Here is a 25,460-nt window from a genome sequence, read left to right as displayed (position 1 = left end):
ACCTTGAACTCTGAGCATGACACCGTGATGAGATTCCATCACGGCACCGGAAGCATCGGCCGTCGTCGGTGCACGAGGACAAAGTGTATTTTACACTGCTGCGCACGTATCCAGTGAACAGTACACAACCACTGACTAGCACATGCACAAGTGGATCAAAATGTTCAACAAAAAAAAAAAAGTGGATCAAAATGCCTTTCTAGTAGTTGTAAATGCACGCAAGCACACTCGGGTCAGATCGTGCAAGGTTATCTCATCAGATCAGATCATAGTTTCACACCAACACGTGGAGTCTGTCCTACCACAAACAAAATTTTCAACTGCTGATTTAGAAAACTTCATTATATTTTTTTTGGATTTATTACATTTTTTAAACAAGGAAATTCAAAAGATTATTTACAACAGGACTACACTCTAGGCATCCATTCACTCAATTTATTTTTTCTTTTCACGGTTACCCAAAGCCTCTTTTTAAATATTTTTCGAGAAATCCTCAAAGGTGAGGGCTAAGACGGCCGATACAACGTCCAAAGGGCACCACGATATAACAAAACGTCACACAAGCATCACGATACGAACGCAACGCCACACGGTTAACAACACTACCCGCTATAGCTAACCGGCAAGGACACACCTTGCACCCCCACCCGCCAAGAATGGGGGGGGGGGGGGTGATGCACTAAGCTTCTAAGCCATGTCACAACCGAAGGAAGGAACTTTAGCATGCGGACTCCAACTCCAGGAAGACCCAAGCCAAAGCAACCGTCCACCCATAAGCACCTAAGGGTCGACGAACGAACCAAACCGGAGGAGGCGACGACCAAGAAGCACCTTCGACGGTGTACATAGCGCCCCGGAAGCCCACGCTCTAGGTGGCGGCTGGCAGCGAATCAAGCAGGTGCACTGAGGAGTCCACTAACCACCAAGACGACGCCTCCAAGGAGGGGAACGACGCAGTCGCGTCGACGCCGCCTGATCCGTTGACCGTATCTGGGGTTTGCATGTTTATTGGGGAATACTATTGCATTTTGCTCGTTCCACCTTTTTCCAAGAAGGGAGCAATGTGAGGGAAACCACCGCTTTAGGGTTTGGAGATGATCCACCCATCATTTTGAACCACAAACTCTCAATAGAGATGATTGTCCATTGTAGGACATCGAGTGCATGAATGCCAACCAAATCTTTGATGAAACCCCAAAGGCAAGTGGTGTAGCGACAATTAAAAAGGAGATGTGTGAATTTTTTTGGGTCTCTTACATAGGGCACAAACTCCACAATTAGGCAAACCATGCTTTGCTAACCGATCGGTCGTCTAAAACCTATTTTAAATTGCAAGCCAAGTGAAGAATTTGATCTTTCGAGGTGCCCAAACCTTTCATACCATGCAGTTCACGTTAGTAGATGTTGCTCCAATGAATTGCGCTTTGTAAGCCGAGGCCCGCCATGTATTGTCCATTGGAAGTAATATTCCAAACTATGACATCCTCAACTCCATTCTCAAGCTGCACATGGGAAAGTTGCCTCCAAAGCTTCACATATTGTGTGGCTTGGTCGAATGAGAAAACTTCATTCATATTGATCTTTCCTATCCATGCATTATTATCCATCACTTTCTTGATGATCCATTTCTTTTTCTTGGATGCCGATAATTTTAGAGGGGCAATGTCTTTCGTGTTGTTCCCATATATCAAGCCAAGTAGCCTCCCAAAAGGATTTTTTTCCCACTCCCAACCATGATTGTACTGGGAGCAAAGAATAATTCCATGTCCTCGGCGGTGCAAGGGTTGCACAAATTTTCTCTTTACCCTTCCTTTGTAACCATGACCATATCAAACTTAGGGCCCTTGCGAACTTATTAATGTTCAGGACCCAAAGCCCGCTAAGCGCCTTGGGGTGGCAAACTTTTTCCCGACTTACTTTGCATTGTGCACCCGAGGTTTCATATTTGGACAACAAAAGAAAGACCTCTCAAGCTTGTTGATCTATGTAATGGGGCCCGACAGGACAATGAGTGGCTTTAATTGGTAGATTCCTTGGGAGGTGATCACCAATTTAACAAGCAAGGTGCACCTAAGGGTACTGATGAATTTCCATTTGAAGTTGATAATTTGTCAGCAGCCTTGTCCTTTCGAAATTTTAAGTCACCTCTTCATAGGTGCCAAACCAAGAGCGGTAGGCCTAAGTATCTCATTGTAAGGTGGTGTACATGGGCGGAAGGCCCTCTAGAACTTCATCAATATTGATATCCCCACAATGAATAGGGATAACGAAGCTCTTCGAAGAATTTGTGTGAATCTTGGCCACCTCCCCAAAGCCATCAGGAATGTTGGAAAGATTGAGGATGTCTTATTTTATTGGGACAAAAATATTTGCGCATCATCCACATAGAGGGAGGTTCTCAAAATGGTATATATCGCATCCCCGAAGTTTATGTAACAAGCCATGACAGGTACCATCAATGTCTAAATTTGTGTGAAGTGGGTCAACTACAAGCACGAAGAGGTGCGGTGGTAGAGGGCTGCCTTGACGGAGGACACATCTATGCACATTGGGGGTCCCAGCTACTCCAGTTAGGAGAACTAGAAAGAACGAGGTCAATAGTAAAGTGGCTATCGAACTGGAGGATCTACTCGGGAAGCCCCAACTTTGGAGAAGATCAAGAACATACATAGTCTCATCTAATCGAGTCAAAAGCTTTGCGAATGTCAGCATGAATAGAACTGTGTGTGTTGGGGGGGGGGGGCAATTTGCACATTGGACACAAGATAATTCATAAGCGGGAATATACGAAGAGAAAGAACTGTGGCAATTTTTTTTTTGCAATGGCGTGGATCAAACTAATTGGCAAAAAATCTGAAATGTCTTCTGCCCCATCTTTCTTTTGTAATAGAGAAATGTTGGCTTAGTTGAGCCAATAAAGATTACCAACTTGGAGGTCTCCAAATTTGTTGATGGCTTGCATGCCATCGGTATTGATTGTTTCCTAACATTTTTTAAAGAAGGCACAAGTGAATCTATCTAGATTGGGCGCCTTATTCGTGAACTTCTGTATGAGTAATAAATATGGAGGGATCTCATTTCTGTCTTCTCTATTCTCTCTCCTTGCTATAGTAGTTGAGAGTCCTCTCCAACGGCCCGACCCAAATTGAGGCCTTCACCATGAGCGATGCTTCGAAAGATGCCTGAGGCGAGGCACCAGTTTTAATGTTGTGAATACTAGGGTTGTGTGTGGTTTCTTTTTGTGCTATTGTGTTGTATGGCGTCATGCAATGAGGAAGCCTTTCGCCGGACCTTGTGAGCTGTATTTACTGTTGGTTGGTGATGATGCTACTGGTTGTGGTGCTCCACAGGACGGAGCCTAGTGGGCGCTACCTTCTTCCCTCCCAATAAGCTTGTGTGATCACTTCCAGATTTGGTGACGGGTGGATGCACATGTGAGGCGGTTCTTTATGCTTTTTCTCCCTCCGCTAGCCGCCGAGGTGTCAGAATAAGAGGACGAGATGAATTGGTGTTGTGCTACATGATGTGTGGAGGGGTTATTGCTACTTTTCCCAGGAGGTCTCCAGCAGTGTACCTGCGTCGGCGAGGTCCGACTTGCTTCTGCTCCTATGGTTGAAAGGCGAACCTCCTCAACTAACTTGGTTGGTTGTGCTTCCTCCTTGTCTGAGGCTAATGTGGAGAATCTTCGGCTCCGATAGGAGGGTGTCCATACTTGATCTTCCAAGTGGTTCATCCATGGTGAGATCGTCGCTACTCTCGCTATTGAGCTCGTCCTCGAGCTGCGTTGGAGAAGAGTAAAAGGGACCTGGTTACATTTCTATAATTCTCTGCAGGGTCCTTGCTACAAAATATCATGTCTTAATTGTAATTTCCTTTCTTTTCTAAGCTTGATTGATATTTTTAAGACCAGGCTTCTCGATCGTTCGGGCCCGCCCCTTCTTAAAAAATTGAATAACAAAAGATGCTGCCTGCTTTATTCCATTTTAGCAAAACAAACCCTAGGTTAGCAATCTAGTTCATGAAAAGAGCAAATGTAGCCGGCTCTTTGAATGTTTATTATCTTCAACTTTCGGCTGACCGTAAGGGACCTTACCTGAACTTGTGAAGTCCGTGAAGGCAAGATGGTTCTCGAATCTGAACGAGATTATCCAAAATCCATTGCGTTTCCAGCTGCTGACAGAAGCATTAGCCTAAGAAACCAAACTGTACACATCGTATTTGGTACGCTCTCAGCTTCACATCATTATAAATCAGCCAGCTCTCGTTCAAAAAAAGAAAAAAAATCAGCCAGCACGCCACCTGCTTCGTGTTCGTGTACTGCTATCGCGCATTACTTAATTTGAAAATACTACTATGAAAAGGTTCATACATTATTGAAAAGGTTGTTTTAACCAAACTGTACACATCGTATTTGGTACGCCCTCAGCTTCACAGCATTATAAATCAGCCAGCACGGCACCTGCTGACCTGCTTCGTGTTCGTGTACTGCTATTGCGCATTATTTAATTTGAAAATACTACTATGAAAAGGTTCATACATTATTGAAAAGGTTGTTTTCTCACTTGCTTTCTGCAAAATATAACCGGATTTCCACCCCTGTTGGATCAGCTCTAGTATTTATTTTACTGGTTTCAGAGCATTGGATATGATCGGGCGTGGCAACAGAAAATGAGATGCTGATGTTGTCGCCATGATAGACAACCCTTTTCATAGCTTGAGCTTGGATCATGGTGGTGACAGATGACCAATTCCCTCCACCGTCCAGACTCCGACAAGCGTCATCTATTCATCTGGTTGAATGGACGAGGACAGAAGAGGCTCTTTACGCTCCTGTACATACGCTGCTGCCGTGGCACTCGCATCACATGTTCTTGGCATACATGGATTTGGAATGCATGCACAAGTAGGTGAGCAGAAGTTGCTCGTGATAAACATGCATGCAGCCAAGCAGGAGCAGACCGGTGTCAGGCTATCCAACCAGATCAACCAAAAATTCCTAAATCTGAACTCCAATTTTTCTTTCATTCAGACAGACAGTCAACAGTCAACATTCATACCAAAACAATCTGATTCTGTTTTCTGCCAATGGTGCCCAACAGACAGCTTATCAGTCGGTGACAAGAATATATTTTGTTCTTGGGCTTTCGGCTGACCACATTTTGTTATTTTTTCCAACTTTATCCCATTTTACAAAAGCAAGAGAGCCAGCATGATTCATATTTAAATAAATTGTTCTAGCGGAAACAAAACCCTAAAGTGTTGACGAAGGGAGTAGTACCGAACAGAGAGATGATCGATCTGCATTTCGCACCGATCATTCATACGTGGAGTCATTTCAGCGTCAGAGCATTTAGATTGCCTCTCCTGCAGGCCACACAAAAGAACGAGAGGAGGAAAAGTGCAGATTTGGCTGTCTGATGTAAGTCAATATCCAGAAATGTTGGATCAAGTTGGGAAGAGAATATTATGGGTGAGTATGTCCAAACCAGATTTTCAGCCCCACCAATACAGACATCAAACGATTTAAACTATGCCATGTATCATGTATGTACATTGACCTTCCAACGACCAAGAAGAAATAGTAGGTGTCTTGGTCGCCCTTGTTACGTCATAAATTCACAAAAATAATCATGATTATACAAAACTAACACATCATCGGTCCTAAGCACATGCTTTCCGACAAAACCCAGGAACAACGTGCACAAGTGCATGCAACATTATCAGCTTAGCCCAGCACATCACATACGTCCATTAGTCAAAGCTCAGCATGCATGTTCCAAGCAGGTGGCTTTCAGTTGGGCGCTGATACAACTACAAAGAGAGTACTAGGCTGCTTTGCTATTGCATGATTGCAATTAGAGATCCACCATATCGTTTGGGTTTGCAAAAGAAGTACTAGAAACACATGCCACCCTTCAATAATATATGATTGAAATTTACATTGATGAAAGCACATTCTTTTGGGGTGTGTTCAGTTGAGGTCACGGAGTGGAACCTAATGAAATGGTTCCACACCTAGTGTTTGGTTGAGAAATGGAATGAAACGAGGTGGTTTAATTTTGAGAACATGGTACAACGCAGACGCTCACAATCACGCATATGCACTCACCCCTATGAACGTACACACGCACACCCGACACCTATCAGTACCTATGAGGGACTGAGCCGGCCGATCTTGAGGTTGACGAAGTCAACACAGGTGCTTCACTGTTGACGGGCACGCCACCTACCACTGAAAGAATAGCGCCGGTTAAATCCTAGAATAAATCCAAGTAAATGCAAACACCCATGACTGGTTCCATCACAAGAAACCTAACCACCAGAGCCAAGCTTGGTTTTCCTCCGGAAGATTCCTCCAAATCCGGAATGCACTCATTCCTTAAAATCGATGAAATCTCTCCGTTTCTCTATGTAAAGCCACCCAATGCTCACCCCCCTTCTCTGTTTTTTGCAAATATTTTTGCTAAATGCATCTGACATTTCTGTACATATTCTATTCCCAGAATCTATTATATTCCATTCTATACGAAACACAGGAAAGGAACTAACCCATTCTAGTTTTCAGCTCAAACCAAACACAAGGATGAAATCAACCCCCATGATATTACATTCTACATTATTTCCAAACCAAACACACCCTTGCATTCATGTAGCAATAGAACTGGCTGCATGCACGACACGATAGAAGAGTCTTTCTACACTTTTGTAGTACTACATACACTGCTGGCGTGTCAGTCGAACTACATGCGGCCTGGCATGCACCGACATGTAGGTGAGCACAAAGGCCCCGTGATAAACATGCGAGAAGAGGAAAAGTGCAGATTTTGCCGTCTGATGGAAGTCAACAGCCAGAAATGCTGGATCGTGTTGAGAAGAAGAGAATATTATGGTGAGTATGTCTAAACCAGATTTTCAGCCATATCAATACCGAAATGATCAAACGATTTAAACTATGACATCTATGTACACTGACCTTCCAATATAATAACCAAGAAGAGATGGTATGTTTTGGTAGTCTTAGTTGCATCATAAGAGCATCTCCAACAGACGCGCTAAATCGCGGCGCGCTATACCGGCGATTGGGCGCGCTGTATACCGCTGGCGCGCGGCATAGCGAATTTGCCCCCGGCAGAATTTTGCAGCGCGCGTTGGTGTGCGAAAAACGCACCTCCGGCAGAGGCTCTATTTTGCAGCGCGCGCGCGTCACAAACTTCTTTCCGACCGTTTTTTTTTTGAAAATTCATCAAACAAACTATGAAAATATGATCGAAAATACGAATATATTTAAAAAGTGCGACGATACAATACGACATTTAAATGAAAATACTAAACTAAACTACTCCTCGTCGTCGGACTCCCAGTCGAAGTCGGAGCTGCTCAGTGTCGTGTCCGACACCGGCGTCGACGTCGTCGTCCACTGGAAGTCGGAGGAGGAGGAGGAGAGGACGATGGTCGACGGCCCTGCGCCGTTCTTCTTTTCCTCCCTCCTCCTCGCCGCCGCCTCGGCCCTCGCCTTCGTCCTCGCCGCGGACTCGGCGCGGCGCTTCTCGCGGCTCGCCTTCTTCTTCGCTTTCATCGCCGCCTTCTCCTCCTGCTTCTGCGCGTAGAAGGCCTCCGTGGCGGCGACGTCCTCGGGGAAGCGGCGCGCCCATTCGAGGCGCAGCGCCTCATCGCGCTCGGCGATGAGGAGGCGCTGCTCCAGCTCCCGATGGCGGCGCTGCTGTTCGCGCGTGATCATCGGCGGCGGCGGCGCCAGCATCTCGGCTTGCTCCCGCGTGAAGACGTCGTGGAAATTCATCGTCCGCCGGGAGCGGCCGAGCCACCAGGCGACGGCGTCGTACGCCCGCGCCGCCTCGTGCGCGGTGTCGAACGTGCCGAGGCGGATCCGAAGGTGGAGCGGCGCGGGAGGGAGAGAGGCGAGGAGGGAGACGGACGCGTGGAGGAAGTGGCAGTTGGCCGCGTTCGCGCGTGGCTTGTTTATAGCGCGCGCGGCAGCGCACGCGGCAAGTTTCCCGCGCGAGATTGCGCGAAAGCGCGCGGGCGGCAAATTTTTTAGCGCGCGCGCCTTTTTCCCGCCTTCGCTGGAGCAGCGCGGCAGCGCCCGCGCGCGGCAAACCGGCGGTTTTGTTTTTGCCGCGCGGGCCTTTTAGCGCGTCTGTTGGAGATGCTCTAAACTCACCAAAATAATCGTGATTGCAAAATTAAGGCATTATCGAACCTAAGCACATTGTTTCGGACAAAACCCATGGACAGCTGCATGCAACATTATCAGCTTAGCACACCACACATCACATGCGTACATTAGGCAAAGGTAAGACGCAGGTTCCACAATATCGTCTAGCTTTGCAAAAAAAAAAAAAATGGCACCACTTTCATCATACAAAATGCTCAAGCATGGGACACATCATGCCTATACAGGTTTTTCGGAAGAATCTATGTGGTTCTGGACTTCTAGTAGAGTCTCTCGAAGTCCTTGTACCCTTCTTAAGAGGAGTATAAAGTGTTAAACTCTCCTAGGTTTGAGACACATATCTTCATTTGTCCTACCATGATTTTTTTTGCTTAAGGAGTGACCAACTTCAGTATAGGTTTTGATTCTGTCTTCTATGAAAGGGCATTGTTTTGTAACTAACATGATTCTGTATGATCAAATAAAACACAAAATCTCTAAAAGAGCTCGGGCTGTAGTGAGCCCGAGATTAGAATTAAAATAATTCTGAAACAAAAGTACATAAGTACATATAGAGTTCTAGCGCTTACATACTATAAAGTTTCATCGAATTCTGTTTTCATCTGCATGCTACATAGAAGTGACAGATGTGCGGACCAAAATGGAGCCTTTGTTGCCTATTTAGAGACTTTTTAATTTTTTTGTGTAGAATAAAATACAAGTTAATTTTAAGCAAAGTTCTATCGGTTCATAGAAATCATTTTGGTGTATCTATAAAAAAAATCTATTTTTTGGGATTTTTGTATATCTATAGGCCAAAAAATCTAATACGATTTTCGATTTTTTTTAGAAAACATCAACGCTGTATATATGCGCCTTGTACACTTGCCTATGCTTTGTGCTGCCTATGGAGGCGTGGCGCAATCTAAGATGTTGCTTTCTCACTTGCTTTCTGCCAAATATAACCAATTTGTTTCCCTTATTGGATCAGCTCCATGTAGTTTACTGGTTCCTGAAGTGGATATGATCGATGGGACGTGGCAACATGCTGACGTGTCATCCTCATGGCCCTGTGTACATTTTCCTGCGCTCGAACTCGGATCGTGGTGATGACTGAAGAGCGAATCACTGCACAGTTCGAGCATCATATATCAGTGCCAGAATTTTTCTTCTTTGAAATCTTCTGGCCAAGTTCCTGACATAGAAGAAATTATCATGATTACTCCTATTATTTATGAAAGAACTTTGCGCGTTGGACATAAGATCATTCACGACATTTCAAATATTTTTAGCAATTAGCTAAACGGAGTGGATTTTAGGTTTAAGATACTTATCAAGGTGGGAGCGATTACCGTCGTATGGTCGCTTTGGCTATGTAATAATGATAAGATTTTTAATGATAAATTTTATTTCTCTTATGCAGGTAATCTACCGATGTACGATTTTGCTGCGTTCATAGTCGTCACATCAACATATGGTGGATCGATACCTCTTTACAAATGCGTGTACAGAGTTGAAGGATACGGCGAAGAAGTTTATTACCCAACATGGGTGGCTGCATAACCGCGGGATAGCAGCTCCTCGTGCCTAGTTTACCTTCAATTGTTGTGGACGAATTATGTTGACTTTGTTTCATTGTTTATGTTTTACTTTGGACGGCTATGTGGATCTTAGTTATGCAAAGACTGGGCGTAAGGGCATCTTCAACGGGCCGACGCATTTCGGACGTCCGAAATGTCCGTTTGGGTCGGCCCGCGGACGCCACGGGGTACCTCCAGCGGTGCGGATGCATTTTTTTTAGCGGAGACAACGTCAAGCTCGTTAATGGCGTTTTACGTCCTGTTGAGGACTGCCGCCGATAATTAACTGTTCCCACGCGACGACGGTCGTTCCCGCGCATACCCAATACATTGGCAATTTTCGTCGGCGTTTCGCGCGTGCGGAAAACGACCTGCGCGCCAACGCCGTTTCCCGCCCCGCCGTGGCTATATGTGGTGGACACCGGTGGGGATGACGGACACACCTCAAGCTAAACCCTAGCATTCATCCATGGCCGACCACGACCTTAGTTGGGAACACGTTGTTCACATGTGCCGCCACCTCCACCCAGAGGAGGTAGTCGCCGCGGGCGTTCAAGCCGAGCAGCTGGACCTGGAGGCGGCGGTGGCGGTGGCAGAGGTTGCGGAGGCGGAGGCGGCAGAGCGCGCGGAAGGGCGCCTCGCGGCGACCAGGGCGGAGATCGCCAACGCCATGGCCGAGCTCGCCGACGCCAGGGCGGAGCTCGCGGAGGCACGGGCGACGATGGCGGCCCCTCCGGCGGCCCCACCAGCGGACGCCGTCATCCACGACATCGCGGACGACGACGCCCCCGTGCCCCTCCTCTTCGAGTGCACCGGCGACCAGTTCGTTCTGGTCGCGTCCTTCGACACCCTAGCTGGGGACGCCCTGCGCCGTCAGGCTTGGTTGGCGGAGCAGGAAGCCCACAGCTATGCGATCGCCATTGCTCGGGGGTTACTGTGCTCCGACCTGGACTCGCTCTAGCGGAGGGCCCCTTCTCCCGCGCGGGTCGAGCAGGAGAACCGGGAGCTGGCGGGCGCCATCGCCGCCAGGGACGAAGCGGTGGCGGAAGCAGCTAGGGACAGGGCCCGCTTCCTCGCCCAGCTGATGGGGTTGCAGGAGGCAGCCCAGGCGAAGGAGGAGGCGGCGACATCAGCGGAGGAGGCGGCGGCCCAGGCTTTGGCGGCCCAGGTGAAAGGATCGTATGCCGCACCTAGAGGGGGGGTGAATAGGTGCTAACCAATTTTTAGTTCTTTTTCAATTTAGGTTTGACACAAAGGTAAATTCTCTAGATATGCAACTAAGTGAATTTACCTATATGACAAGGTTATCAACTAAGCAAGATATAGCTACGCAATATATAGGAGATAGAATGGGATAGAGGTAACCGAGAGTGGAGCACGCGATGACACGGAGATGATTCCCGTAGTTCCCTTCCTTTGCAAGAAGGTACGTCTACGTTTGGAGGAGTGTGGTTGCTACGCAAGCCAAACCAACAGCCACGAAGGCTTCACTCAGATCTCCCGTGAGCAACGCCACGAAGGCCTAGCCCACTTCCACTAAGGGATTTCCTCGAGGCGGAAACCGGGCCTTTACAAGGTTCTTGGGGCACACATCCACAACCAAATTGGAGGCTCCCAAATCTGTAACAATACAACAATCAACAACAACACATCAATAACAAATCAACTAGGGAACCAAATAGGAACACTAGCATGAGATCCCTCAAACAAGAGAGGGGAAATGAAGAACGCTTCGGTGAGGATGTAGATCGGTGTCTTCTCCTTCGAATCTCCAAAGATCAAGAGCTTTGGTTGGGGGAGGAAGGAGATCTTGCAAATCTTGACTTTCTTGAGGTGGCTCTAATGGAGGTGGCTTGGCAGATTTCTTGTGTAATGATTGAGCAACCTGTCCCTTTGGAGAAGAAAGCTATTTATATGGGTGGAGATTTCAGATCTGACCGTTGGGGACGAATTTCACTTACACCGGAAGTTCCGGCCAGGATGGCCGGAAGTTCCGGCTTCCACCGGAAGTACCGGCCATTCAGGCCGGAACTTCCGCCTCTGATAAATATCCTGCAAAGCAAAAGAAGGGGCGGAACTTGGGCGGAACTTCCGGTGGCCGGAAGTTCCGGCCAAGTTCCGGCCAAGTTCCGGAAACTTGCGAAAACCTTACTGGACTATACTGAGCCACAAACTCGGAATTCCGGAACTTGTCCGGAAGTTGGGCGGAAGTTCCGCCAGGCGGAACTTCCGGCCAACTTCACCGGAACTTCCGGTCAGGAAGAAAGGAGCTGTGGCCAAACTGCGCTGAGGAGCTTCTGCTGAAAAAGCCAAGGCGGAACTTCCGCCTGCTGGGGCCGGAACTTCCGCTAGTCACAGAAAAAGCTGCAGAACTCCAGAACAGCTAAAGCAATTCACCGATCCAACATAATCTCTGATAGCTTGTACCTGTCTACAATAACACTCATAAAAATATACATAGTGTTGACGTCAAACACACAAAACCCAAAAGGGCGGGAAATGTTCTTTCAATCTCCCCCTTTTTGGTGTTTGATGACAACACACGTATTTGCAAGGAATGGATAATGTAAACAACAATGTGAGAGATATAGAGGAGCTCCCCTAGATATGAGCAATGGTACATAAGAAGCTCCCCTATATCTTGCATCCGTCTTCCAAGGATTAGCAATACAACATGGTGATAAGCATATGGATAATAAGATCATGCACACATAGATAACCAAGGAAGACTCACATACGGAGTTTACCATACACAAATAAGGTTCCAAGCACATAGATAGAGTTTACAATCCAAATAAACTAGAACATAGTTCAACACCACAAGATAAATAGAATCACAAGCGATAAAAATCAAAGCCAACACGAGCTTGTGACTCCCCAAGCAAATACCCAACGGAGAGCAACCTAATAAGGTTCTCGCTCTCCCCTTTGGCACCAAGGCACCAAAAAGGGGAAAGGAGAAACTACACGTCCCAAGGGTCGGCGTTAGCCCAGCCGGGAGGGAGGTTCGATGTAGCGCCGGGGTAGGGAGGAGTGTGCGGAGGAGACTCGATCTCAAGACCATCTGGAGGGAGAGGCATGCCATGCTGAGAGACCCACTCCGCCTCCGGAGTGATGTTCTCCTCGGATCCGGGAGGAGACACGTCCACCGCAAGTGCCCTCATGATGCTCTTCTGACGAACCCGAGACTTCTTGGCTTCGCATGCTTGCTGATGCCGACGGTGGTTGACTGCGCAGAGGTGAGGCAAAAAATCTGTCTCATGCGGCGAGCAAGCTTAGAAGCCCGGCTTGGTGGCTTCTCATCCATGGGGTTAACCTCTTCAAGAGGAGAGTTGTGGCGCTTGGCCCTCAATGACTTCACTTCATGGGATGTGAGAGTGAGTGGAATGGATTGAACGAGTCTAGCCTGACAAGTCTCCATCCAAGTGTCCTCAATGAGCTTCATAATGTACGGAGCATAGGCGGGAAGCTTCTTCTCCATCACACATGACCACATCTCATGATAGATGTAGTCCATCACATCAAGCTTCTCACCGGTGCCCTTCTTAGCAAAAGAGTTGGCCATAAGATCCACTTCATAAAGATGTAGCTCATCAAGGTTGCCACCCTTCGGTCCAATGGTTTCCCGGTAGACTCTAAGCATAATATCCCAAGTAGGGAGAAGATCCGCACTCTTGCCGGAACACCCCAGCCGGGGATGTAGAGGTGCTCCAAGACCTCCCTTGTTTGAGCCCATGAGCTATCATGGCACCTCCAACCATTTGCATCAACGCCGGGAAGCGAGGATATCCAAGGGCGGTTCCAAACTTTGCCAAGTTAGACTCAAGGAGCCTCTCATGAGTCATCCACCGAAATGTTTTTGCTTCATCTTGCTCAAAGTGGACGGTGGCAAAGAATTGTTGAATCAACCCAATATCATAGTCCTTGTTGAGCTCCATAATGGGATAGAGCCCAAACTCTCCACACATGGCATAGGCTTCTTCAAAGTACTTATTAGCGGCCATCTTCCCGGTGTCAATAGCATGTTGAGGGGCTACCCCTTTCTTGAATGGTATGTAGATCTCATAGAATATCTCCTCTTGGGTCTTGTTGTGGAACCGCTTATCCCCAACCCTATTGTTCCGAGGGGTGAGGTAAGGGTTCATGTCACGGAGCTCCTTGTACTCATTATATTGCATGCCCTTCACGGATATATGTATGTTCTTCCCACGAACAGCCGGTGACTTGAGCCTCTGAGCAGCTTGCTGGCGAGCGGTGATCTTGGATGGTCGGGTTTGCTCAAGCTCTTCCTCAACCTCATCCACATGACCCTTGCCTCTCTTCTTGGAACTACCTGATAACGGAATCAAAAAGATAGGAGTGATGAATGAGTGTAAATAAGCAAGGAGGCCAAGCACCACAGCATGCACAGGATATCGGGTAAGAGCAGACAAAAACGCCAGGCCGGAAGTTCCGGCGAGAACCGGCGGAAGTTCCGCCCCGGGCGGAAGTTCCGGCGTGAAGGACCGGAACTTCCGGCTGTTCGAAGACAGCGGCAGTTTCTCACCAGATCTGAGGCAATGGCTAAGAGGACCGCATTACCACGACATCCTACGCACGATCTAGTAGAGGAAAGGCATCTAGAGGATTTCTACCATAGCTTTGCCTAGAGTATGCCCTATATTTCATCTAGTGAGGTCTACCCACACATACAGAGGGAGAAGGCACAAACCGGGGGGAGCCATGGAGGAGAAGAGGGAGAGGATGCCGATCCACGGAGAGGATCCGGCGGGGAGCGCCGGAGGAGGGAGATCTGGCCGGAGGAGCAGCAGCCGTCACAGGGGAGGAGCACAACCAAATAGATCTTGGAAAAGGGAAAAATGAGGAAGATGGAACTGCTCACCCGTTCGGCCCAGTTATATAGTGGCCACTTAAGGCCGGAAGTTCCGCTCGTTGGAGCCGGAACTTCCGGTCTCGCAGGAACCACCCAGGCAGGACACGAACAAGGCAGAACAGGCGAAAAGATACCAGCGGAAGTACCGGTCGAAACGACCAGGAACTTCCGGTGGAACAGAAGCTGTGCCTAAAAACAGGATTTTGACACGAACAAGGTGCACTTGAGAAGGTGAAGGATATGTCTTAGATGAGATAGGCTTAGGACAGATACGCCAAACTGTGAGATGGTACATGATCACTCATTTTTGCAAATAATGCAAATGAAGGCCAAAAATGAGTGATTTCCCATAAACAAGGAGATGTCAATAAAATCCAATGAAGATCCAAACAACTCCAACTCTTCACAAAGAAGAGTGTGATGGCCTAGGCCACCATATATGAGTGTTGTGGCATGGCACCGCGAAGATATATCTTGGGTCCTAGCCACTACTCATCATTGAAGCTCACATATCAACATATGATATAAAGAGAATGATTTCTTAATGTTGGCATTATGGGGGGAGGGATAGCTCAATAATTTAAACCGCACTCCCCCTATCTCCATGCCCACATCTAAACCAAATGAAGTTTTGAAACAAAGGTGTGTTTGCAAGATGGTCAAGCTAGACTCCTTGAATCAATGATATTTAGCTCATTCCTCAAATAAGAGAACCTTGCTTCATCAAGAGGCTTCGTGAAAATATCGGCAAGTTGATCTTTGGTAGGAACATAGATAAGCTCAATATCACCACGGGCAACATGATCCCTAATGAAATGATTCCGGATCTCAATATGCTTCGTTCTTGAATGTTGCACCGGATTATAGGCAATCTTGATGGCACTTTCATTGTCACATAATAGAGGCACTTTGTCACAAATGACACCGTATTCCTTTAAAGTTTGCCTCATCCATAACAATTGAGTGCATCCACTTGCGGCGGCAACATATTCGGCTTCGGCGGTGGAGAGAGATATGCAATTTTGCTTCTTAGAAGACCAACACACCTGTAGGATAACGTTGCATAGAAAACAAAAAATTTCCTACCACGAACACGCAATCCAAGCCAAGATGCAATCTAGAAGACGGTAGCAACGAGGGGGTATCGAGTCTCACCCTTGAAGAGATTCCAAAGCCTACAAGATGAGGCTCTTGTTGCTGCGGTAGACGTTCACTTGCCGCTTGCAAAAGCGCGTAGAAGATCTTGATCACGATCGCTTCCGGCGCCACGAACGGGCAGCACCTCCGTACTCGGTCACACGTTCGGTTGTTGATGAAGACGACGTCCACCTCCCCGTTCCGGCGGGCAGCGGAAGTAGTAGCTCCTCTTGAATCCGACAGCACGACGGCGTGGTGTCGGTGGTGGTGGAGAAATCCGGCGGAGCTTCGCTTAAGCGTGCGGGATGTGGTGGAGGAGAGAGACCGCTAGGGTTTGGGGAGAGAGGGGGTTGGGCGCCGGCCCTCTAAGGGGTGCGGCCAAGGCTGAGGCTTGAAGTGGCCAGCCCCCTCTCGTATGCCCCTCATTATATAGGTGGAAGCCCCAAGAGTTCTAGTCCAAGTCTTCGAATAAGACCCCAACACTAAAACCTCCCATATGTGGGAAACCTACTCAAGGAGGAGTCCTACCCAAGGTGGGACTCCCACCTTTCCTTGAGGTGGGTTGGCCGGCCACCCTAGAGGAGTCCACCTTGGACTCCTCCCCTTTAGGGTTGGCTGGCCATGCAAGGTGGATTCCCTCCGGGACTCTACTTTCCATGGTGATTTCTTCCGGACTTTTCTAGAACCTTCTAGAACCTGCCATAAATGCACCGGATCATTTCCAAACTTGGAATATGACTTCCTATATATGAATCTTATTCTCCGGACCATTCCGGAACTCCTCGTGATGTCCGGGATCTCATCCGGGACTCCGAACAAATATTCGAACTCCATTCCATATTCAAATTCTACCATTTCAACATCCAACTTTAAGTGTGTCACCCTACGGTTCGTGAACTATGCGGACATGGTTGAGTACTCACTCCGACCAATAACCAATAGCGGGATCTGGAGATCCATAATGGCTCCCACATATTCAACGATGACTTTAGTGATCGAATGAACCATTCACATACGATACCAATTCCCTTTGTCACGCGATATTTTACTTGTCCGAGGTTTGATCTTCGGTATCGGTCTATACCTTGTTCAACCTCGTCTCCTGACAAGTACTCTTTACTCGTACCGTGGTATGTGGTCTCTTATGAACTTATTCATATGCTTGCAAGATATTAGACGACATCCCACCGAGAGGGCCCGGAGTATATCTATCCGTCATCGGGATGGACAAATCCCACTTGTTGATCCATATGCCTCAACTCATACTTTCCGGATACTTAATCCCACCTTTATAACCACCCATTTACGCAGTGGCGTTTGGTGTAATCAAAGTACCTTTCCGGTATAAGTGATTTACATGATCTCATGGTCATAAGGACTAGGTAACTATGTATCAAAAGCTTATAGCAAATAACTTAATGACGAGATCTTATGCTACGCTTAATTGGGTGTGTCCATTACATCATTCATATAATGATATAACCTTGTTATTAATAACATCCAATGTTCATGATTATGAAACTAATCATCCATTAATCAACAAGCTAGTTTAAGAGGCATACTAGGGACTTCTTTGTTGTCTACATATCACACATATACTAATGTTTCGGTTAATACAATTATAGCATGATATATAAACATTTATCATAAACATATAGATATAAATAATAATCACTTTATTATTGCCTCTAGGGCATATCTCCTTCAGTCTCCCACTTGCACTAGAGTCTATAATCTAGTTTACATTTGTAAAGATATAACACCTTGGACTTCTGGTGCTTTATCATGTTTTGCTCACGGGAGAGGCTTTAGTCAACGGGTCTGACACACTCAGAAACGTATGTATTTTGTAATTCATTTGCGTCTCAACGCATCACTCATTTCCATATGAGTCGGCATTAAATATGTTTGGTCTTCTGGTGGAACTTTAATTCCGTGGTCTGAAATATGTCACTAATATTGTCACACACAATATAGCTTCAAAGTTCTGACATTATTGGAACTACACCAAGTTCTCAAAGAACTTCTTGACTTTAACATCCTTTGTCATTGTCAAAACAATGACATATTCTGCCTTCTTTTGTAGAATCCGTCACAATATTTAGAACTCTTCTAAATCTAGCATAGACAACTTCTAGCTCATTGTGCTACCTTTTAACAAACACTTAGTCTAATTTGAGATTGAAATTATATTTTATATGTGACAAAACCAATATCGGTGTAACACCTTACAGCGATTTGTTTGTCATTTCTTCATACAAATATATATATATATATCCTTAGTTCTTCTAAAGTACTCAAGGATATTCTTACTGTCGTCCAATGATCATCATATGAATCATTCTGGTATATGCTCATAACACTTTATAGCACATGATATCTGATTGTGTACATATTATTCGTGATCTATAATCACTCATGTGTTTTTACTTTTTACTCATTGAGTGTTAGATACACTCAAGTCTTGTTAAACCTTCACATGACAAGAACATTTTCTTAATATTTCTATATTGAACTACTTCAATATCCATCATATGTACTTTGACTTAAACTTATTTATGTGTTTCAATCTATCTTCATAGATCTTGACACTAAATTTGTTTCAGATCCATATCCTTTCATTGAAGTTAATTCTCAATGAAACCTTTTTAATCAAGTATATAATTACATCATTTATAACCAACTATATGTCACTTACATAAAGTATTATAAATGTGTCTTAGCGCTCCCACTTAATTTCTTGCAAATGCAAGCTTCTTCATCGTCTCTGATGAAATCAAAAACTCTTTGACTATTTCATCTGGTGAAGATTCCAACTCCGTGATATTTACTTCATCCAATTGAAGCTTGTATACCTATCTAGTATTCCACGGACCAACAAAACTCTTGGTTGTATCTTGTATACATACTTCTGTTAAGTAGTGTATTTTGCCATCCTACTAGCATATCTCATAAAAGAAATATGTAGTGATTACTAGAATAATCCACATAGACTATAAGCATTGCTACGGAAGATCTAATCTTATCGTATTCAACTCTTTGAACTTTGTCGTAAACAATTTTTCGATAAGTCAAGCTTTCTTCAAGAATATTCCATCCAAGTCCATCAATTTTATAGATCTATTTACTTTCAAAAAGTATTCATCTATCTTGGATTTCATGGCGTATAGCCATTTTAACGGAGTCAGGGCCCATCATAACTTCTTTGTTTGTAGTTGGTTTGTCATTGTTCAAAATCAATCCTTTGTCCACAAATCATTTATTTGATCACAAAGTAAACCATACCTACAAGGTTCAATATGTACTTCGATCTCCATGGCTAAAACACTTTGTAGTCATGGGAGCCATGATCGTCGTGGCCGCTTCCGAAACAAATTCCGATGCTGCGCTACTCTGATCATTATGCTCAGGTTCATAAACCTTATCAAATTATATTGTCCTCCCACTCAAATACTTCACTAGAAACAATTTCTCGGAAATAAGAAACATTGACAAACACTTTTGTTTTTGTCTCGTGGGAAGAATTCCCAATCAAATCTCTGGGATAACCAACAAAGACATTCATCCGATTTTGGTTGTAAACTTATTTACTTATGCTATGCATACCAAAACTTAAGAAAAGACTATCAGGGTTCATACCCATGCCATAACTCGTATGGTGTCATTTCAACGGATCATGATGATGCTCTATTCAGTGTAAAAGCGGTAGTCACTAAAGCATAATCCACAAAAATATAATGGCATCAATATTTTATCTCATCATTGATCCAACAAAGTTTGGATATATCTCTTGGATACTTCATCATCACTATGATACTCCAAGAAACGTAAGTTGTAGAACAATTTCATAACTCTCTTAGATGTTCGCTAAAACTTGTAATTCAAATATTTCCACCATGATCCAATCATAGATATTTGATTTCTATTACGATGATTTCCACTTCATGCTGAAATTTATTTGAATCCTATTCAAATGTTTCAAACTTTTCTTTATTGAATATATCCACATATATACTCAATTCATTGTTTGAAAATTTTCATGAAGTAGAAGAATCTTCCGCACACAACTATGCCCGATGAACCACATATATCATTATGTATGTTTTCACTAAGTTAGTTGCCCGTTCAACTCTTCGGCCTATGAACGGTATTTCAGTCATTACCTTTTAGAAAAGATTTTGCAAGTGCCAAATGATTCAACAAATCGAATGACTTCAAAAATCCATTTGTATGGAGTTCCTTCATGCGATCCTTTCTAACATGACCTAAATTGCGGTTCCACAAATAAGTGGAATTCAAATCATTTGCCTTATGGCATTTTAGCGTCAGTATTATGTGTGTGTGTGTTTCACCATTAAGATTTATAATAACTTATCCATCGTACATGGAGTAATGTCATATTTTGAACAACTCATTGTTTTCATTTGACCAGAGCAAAATAACAATTATTAAGTTCTTTATTATAAATTCTAAGGGGTAGATAGAATTCCAACGACGAACACAATAACACTTTATTTTGTTCCAGACGTGTATTCCTATCATATTCCTTTGTCGATCACTTAGGCCATTGTATTCTTGTATTGCGTTGTTTTGTATGACACTTCATACCAACCAATATGGTACTAATACCCAAGAATTTCATTGTGTGACTTAACTAGGAATACAACCATAACATGTATATCATTTATATACACCGAGCTAGACTTTCTAGTCTTTTCTTTTCTTTTTGCCAAAATATCATTTGCAGTTTCTCTTTTAGCTTTCCTCATTATTCGGAAAAACACTTTAACATTATTAACTTCTAGGTTTGTTGGTCAAATACCAATAACCTTGAGGTTCTTACTTTAAGTTGATCATCATATGACAAGTGTTTCAGATTTCACTATTAGTAACTTTGTAATATGATGAACAATTTCACTCATAATATTATCCATTATATCATGACGACTTTCCGAGACCATGTCTGTACATGCTAGGCTCGTAAAGTTTTAACCTTGGTATTCGCATGTGCAAATCTGGCTTGCACCCGTTGTATGCACACGTAGAATCTATCACACCCGATCATCACGTGATGCTTCGAAACGACGAGTCTTAGCAACGGTGCATACTAAGGATGATAACTTCATGGATATGCGAATATTATTAGTGCCCCAATAGTTGGAGGATTGGGACGCCTTGCGTCTTCAACCTTCATACATTCCCATAAAACTTATGAGTTTATGTAGTTTCACCAAATTATATTCTATCATCTTGCAATAAGGTCTTAGATATCACATATATCTCATACCTTGATTATTTCTGAAAACTAAATTTTCAGCTCCTTACTTTTCAAACAAATTTGAACTTCAAGTTTGACGGAGACAAGATAACTTTAGGTACTAATTGAAACCATAGCTCTTTGACTCAACAATATGAGGTTTACTAAAAGTTTGCAATAGGACTTAATCAATTCTTGATTCTTTAACAATACGGTACTAATCCGTAAAGTTTCTTGTCAGATTTTAACAGTATTTCTATCTCAATAACAAGACTAGCGCATAGTAGAAAAACGGAAGCCAATACTACAAAATTAATTCAAAATACTACTCAGACTATGTTTATGATAATTAGTTCATGTTTTAATCTAATTACTAATGAACTCCCACTTAATACAACATCCCTCATAGTTGTTAAGTGGTACACGATCCAAATCCACTACACCAAAACCGATCATCACGTGAGATGATGTAGCTTCAATGGTGAACATCAACATGTTGATCATATCATCCATATGACTCGTGTTCAACCTTTCGGTTTCCGTTGTCCCGAGGCCATGTCCGTACATGCTAGGCTCGTCAAGCAAACCCAAGTATTCCGCGTGTGCAACATGGCTTACACCCGTTGTATGTGAACGTTGAATCTATCACATCCGATCATCACGAGATGCTTCGAAACGACGAACTGTACAACGGTGCATACGAGGGGAGAACACTTTATTATCTTGATATTAATGTGAGGGATCATCTTATAATGCTACCGTCGCGATCTAAGCAAAATAAGATGCATAAAGGATTAACATCACATGCAGTTCATATGTGATATGATATGGCCCTTTTGTCTTTGCGCCTTCGATCTTCATCTCCAAAGCACGGACATGATCTCTATCATCAACGGGCATGATCTCCATCATCGTCGGCGTAGCGTCAAGGTTCATGGCGCCGTCTTCATGGTTGTTCACCTCATGTAGCAACTATTACAACTACTTTGAAATACTACTCAACATGAAAATTTAAAGACAACCATAAGGCTCCTGACGGTTGCCACAATACAATAATGATCATCTCATACATATTCATCATCACATTATGGCCATATCACATCACCAAACCCTGCAAAAACAAGTTAGACGTCTCTAATTTGGTTTGCATATTTTACGTGGTTTAGGGTTTTCGAGAGAGATCTAATCTACCTACGAACATGAACCACAACGGTGATACTAGTGTTGTCAGTAGAAGAGTAAGTTGAATCTTCACTATAGTAGGAGAGACAGACACCCGCAAAGCCTCTTATGCAATACAAGTTGCATGTCGAACGAGGAACAAGTCTCTTGAACGCGGTCATGTAAAGTTAGTCCGGGCCGCTTCATCCCACTATGCCACAAAGATGCAAAGTAATCAAACTAAAGATAACAAGAGCATCAACGCCCACAAAACCATTGTGTTCTACTCGTGCAACCATCTATGCATAGACACGGCTCGATACCACTCGTAGGATAACGTTGCATAGAAAACAAAAAATTTCCTACCGCGAACACGCAATCCAAGCCAAGATGCAATCTAGAAGACGGTAGCAACGAGGGGGTATCGAGTCTCACCCTTGAAGAGATTCCAAAGCCTACAAGATGAGGCTCTTGTTGCTGCGGTAGACGTTCACTTGCCGCTTGCAAAAGCGCGTAGAAGATCTTGATCACGATCGCTTCCGGCGCCACGAACGGGCAGCACCTCCTTACTCGGTCACACGTTCGGTTGTTGATGAAGACGACGTCCCCCTCCCCGTTCCAGCGGGCAGCGGAAGTAGTAGCTCCTCTTGAATCCGACAGACACGACGGCGTGGTGTCGGTGGTGGTGGAGAAATCCGGCGGAGCTTCGCTTAAGCGTGCGGGATGTGGTGGAGGAGAGAGACCGCTAGGGTTTGGGGAGAGAGGGGGTTGGGCGCCGGCCCTCTAAGGGGTGCGGCCAAGGCTGAGGCTTGAAGTGGCCAGCCCCTCTCCTATGCCCCTCATTATATAGGTGGAAGCCCCAAGAGTTCTAGTCCAAGTCTTCGAATAAGACCCCAACACTAAAACCTCCCATATGTGGGAAACCTACTCAAGGAGGGAGTCCTACCCAAGGTGGGACTCCCACCTTTCCTTGAGGTGGGTTGGCCGGCCACCCTAGAGGAGTCCACCTTGGACTCCTCCCCTTTAGGGTTGGCTGGCCATGCAAGGTGGTGATTTCTTCCGTACTTTTCTAGAACTTTCTAGAACCTGCCATAAATGCACCGGATCATTTCCAAACTTGGAATATGACTTCCTATATATGAATCTTATTCTCCGGACCATTCCGGAACTCCTCGTGATGTCCGGGATCTCATCCGGGACTCCGAACAAATATTCGAACTCCATTCCATATTCAAATTCTACCATTTCAACATCCAACTTTAAGTGTGTCACCCTACGGTTCGTGAACTATGCGGACATGGTTGAGTACTCACTCCGACCAATAACCAATAGCGGGATCTGGAGATCCATAATGGCTCCCACATATTCAACGATGACTTTAGTGATCGAATGAACCATTCACATACGATACCAATTCCCTTTGTCACGCGATATTTTACTTGTCCGAGGTTTGATCTTCGGTATCGCTCTATACCTTGTTCAACCTCGTCTCCTGACAAGTACTCTTTACTCGTACCGTGGTATGTGGTATCTTATGAACTTATTCATATGCTTGCAAGATATTAGACGACATCCCACCGAGAGGGCCCAGAGTATATCTATCCGTCATCGGGATGGACAAATCCCACTCGTTGATCCATATGCCTCAACTCATACTTTCCGGATACTTAATCCCACCTTTATAACCACCCATTTACGCGAGTGGCGTTTGGTGTAATCAAAGTACCTTTCTCGGTATAAGTGATTTACATGATCTCATGGTCATAAGGACTAGGTAACTATGTATCAAAAGCTTATAGCAAATAACTTAATGACGAGATCTTATGCTACGCTTAATTGGGTGTGTCCATTACATCATTCATATAATGATATAACCCTGTTATTAATAACATCCAATGTTCATGATTATGAAACTAATCATCCATTAATCAACAAGCTAGTTTAAGAGGCATACTAGGGACTTCTTTGTTGTCTACATATCACACATGTACTAATGTTTCGGTTAATACAATTATAGCATGATATATAAACATTTATCATAAACATATAGATATAAATAATAATCACTTTATTATTGCCTCTAGGGCATATCTCCTTCAGTAAGGACCTACCAAGGAATTGGCAAGCCCCGGAAGTTGATTTCCTATCATCCTTGTCACCCGCCCAATCCGCATCGGTGTATCCATTGAGAATAAAACTTGAGCCTTTGGGGTACCAAATACCATATCTTGGGGTATCAACCAAATATCGAAAGATTCTTTTGAGAGCCATCATGTGGCTCTCCTTAGGAGATGCTTGATACCTTGCACACACACCAACGCTCAACACTATGTCCGGTCTAGATGCACAAAGGTAAAGCAAGGATCCAATCATGGAGCGATATACCTTTTGATCCACCTCTTTACCATTGGGATCTAGTGCAAGATGACATTTGGTAACCATCGGAGTGGCCACACCCTTCATCTCGGTCATCTTGAACCTCTTGAGCATGTCTTGGAGATATTTTGCTTGGTTGATGAAGGTTCCTTCCCTCAATTGCTTGATCTCAAAGCCGAGGAAGAACTTCATCTCTCCCATCATAGACATCTCAAACCTATCGGTCATAAGCTTTGAGAATTCATCATTGAAAGCTTTGTTAGTAGAGCCAAATATAATATCATCAACATATAATTGGCAAACGAAAAGCTCCCCATTGACCCTCTTAGTAAAAAGAGTGGGGTCGATTAGCCCAACATCAAACCCACGGTCTACCAACGATTCCTTAAGGTGCTCGTACCAAGCTCTAGGAGCTTGTTTGAGACCATAAAGTGCTTTATCAAGCTTGTAGACATGGTTAGGAAAGTTGAGATCCTCGAACCCCGGGGGTTGATTAACATAAACCTCTTCATGCAAAGGACCATTAAGAAAAGCACTTTTCACATCCATTTGTTGTAACTTAAAGTTATGATGTGAAGCATAAGCAAGAAGGATACGGATGGACTCAAGGCGAGCCACGGGAGCATAGGTTTCTCCAAAGTCAATTCCCTCAACTTGAGAGAACCCTTGAGCCACCAATCTTGCCTTGTTCCTCACAACATTTCCAAACTCATCTTGCTTGTTCTTGAAGATCCATTTAGTGCCTATAACATTGCGGCACTCCTTTGGCTTCTTAACTAAAGTCCACACTTTGTTGCGCTTGAAGTTGTTGAGTTCTTCATGCATAGCTTCCAACCAATCCGAATCTTCAAGGGCTTCAAATACTTTCTTGGGTTCCACTAAGGAGATATAAGCATGATGATGGCT

Source organism: Lolium rigidum, chromosome 5 (assembly GCF_022539505.1).
Source record: "Lolium rigidum isolate FL_2022 chromosome 5, APGP_CSIRO_Lrig_0.1, whole genome shotgun sequence".
Lineage (NCBI taxonomy): Eukaryota > Viridiplantae > Streptophyta > Magnoliopsida > Poales > Poaceae > Lolium > Lolium rigidum.
The sequence above is the reverse complement of the archived record's forward strand: the minus strand, read 5'-3'. Positions refer to the sequence as shown.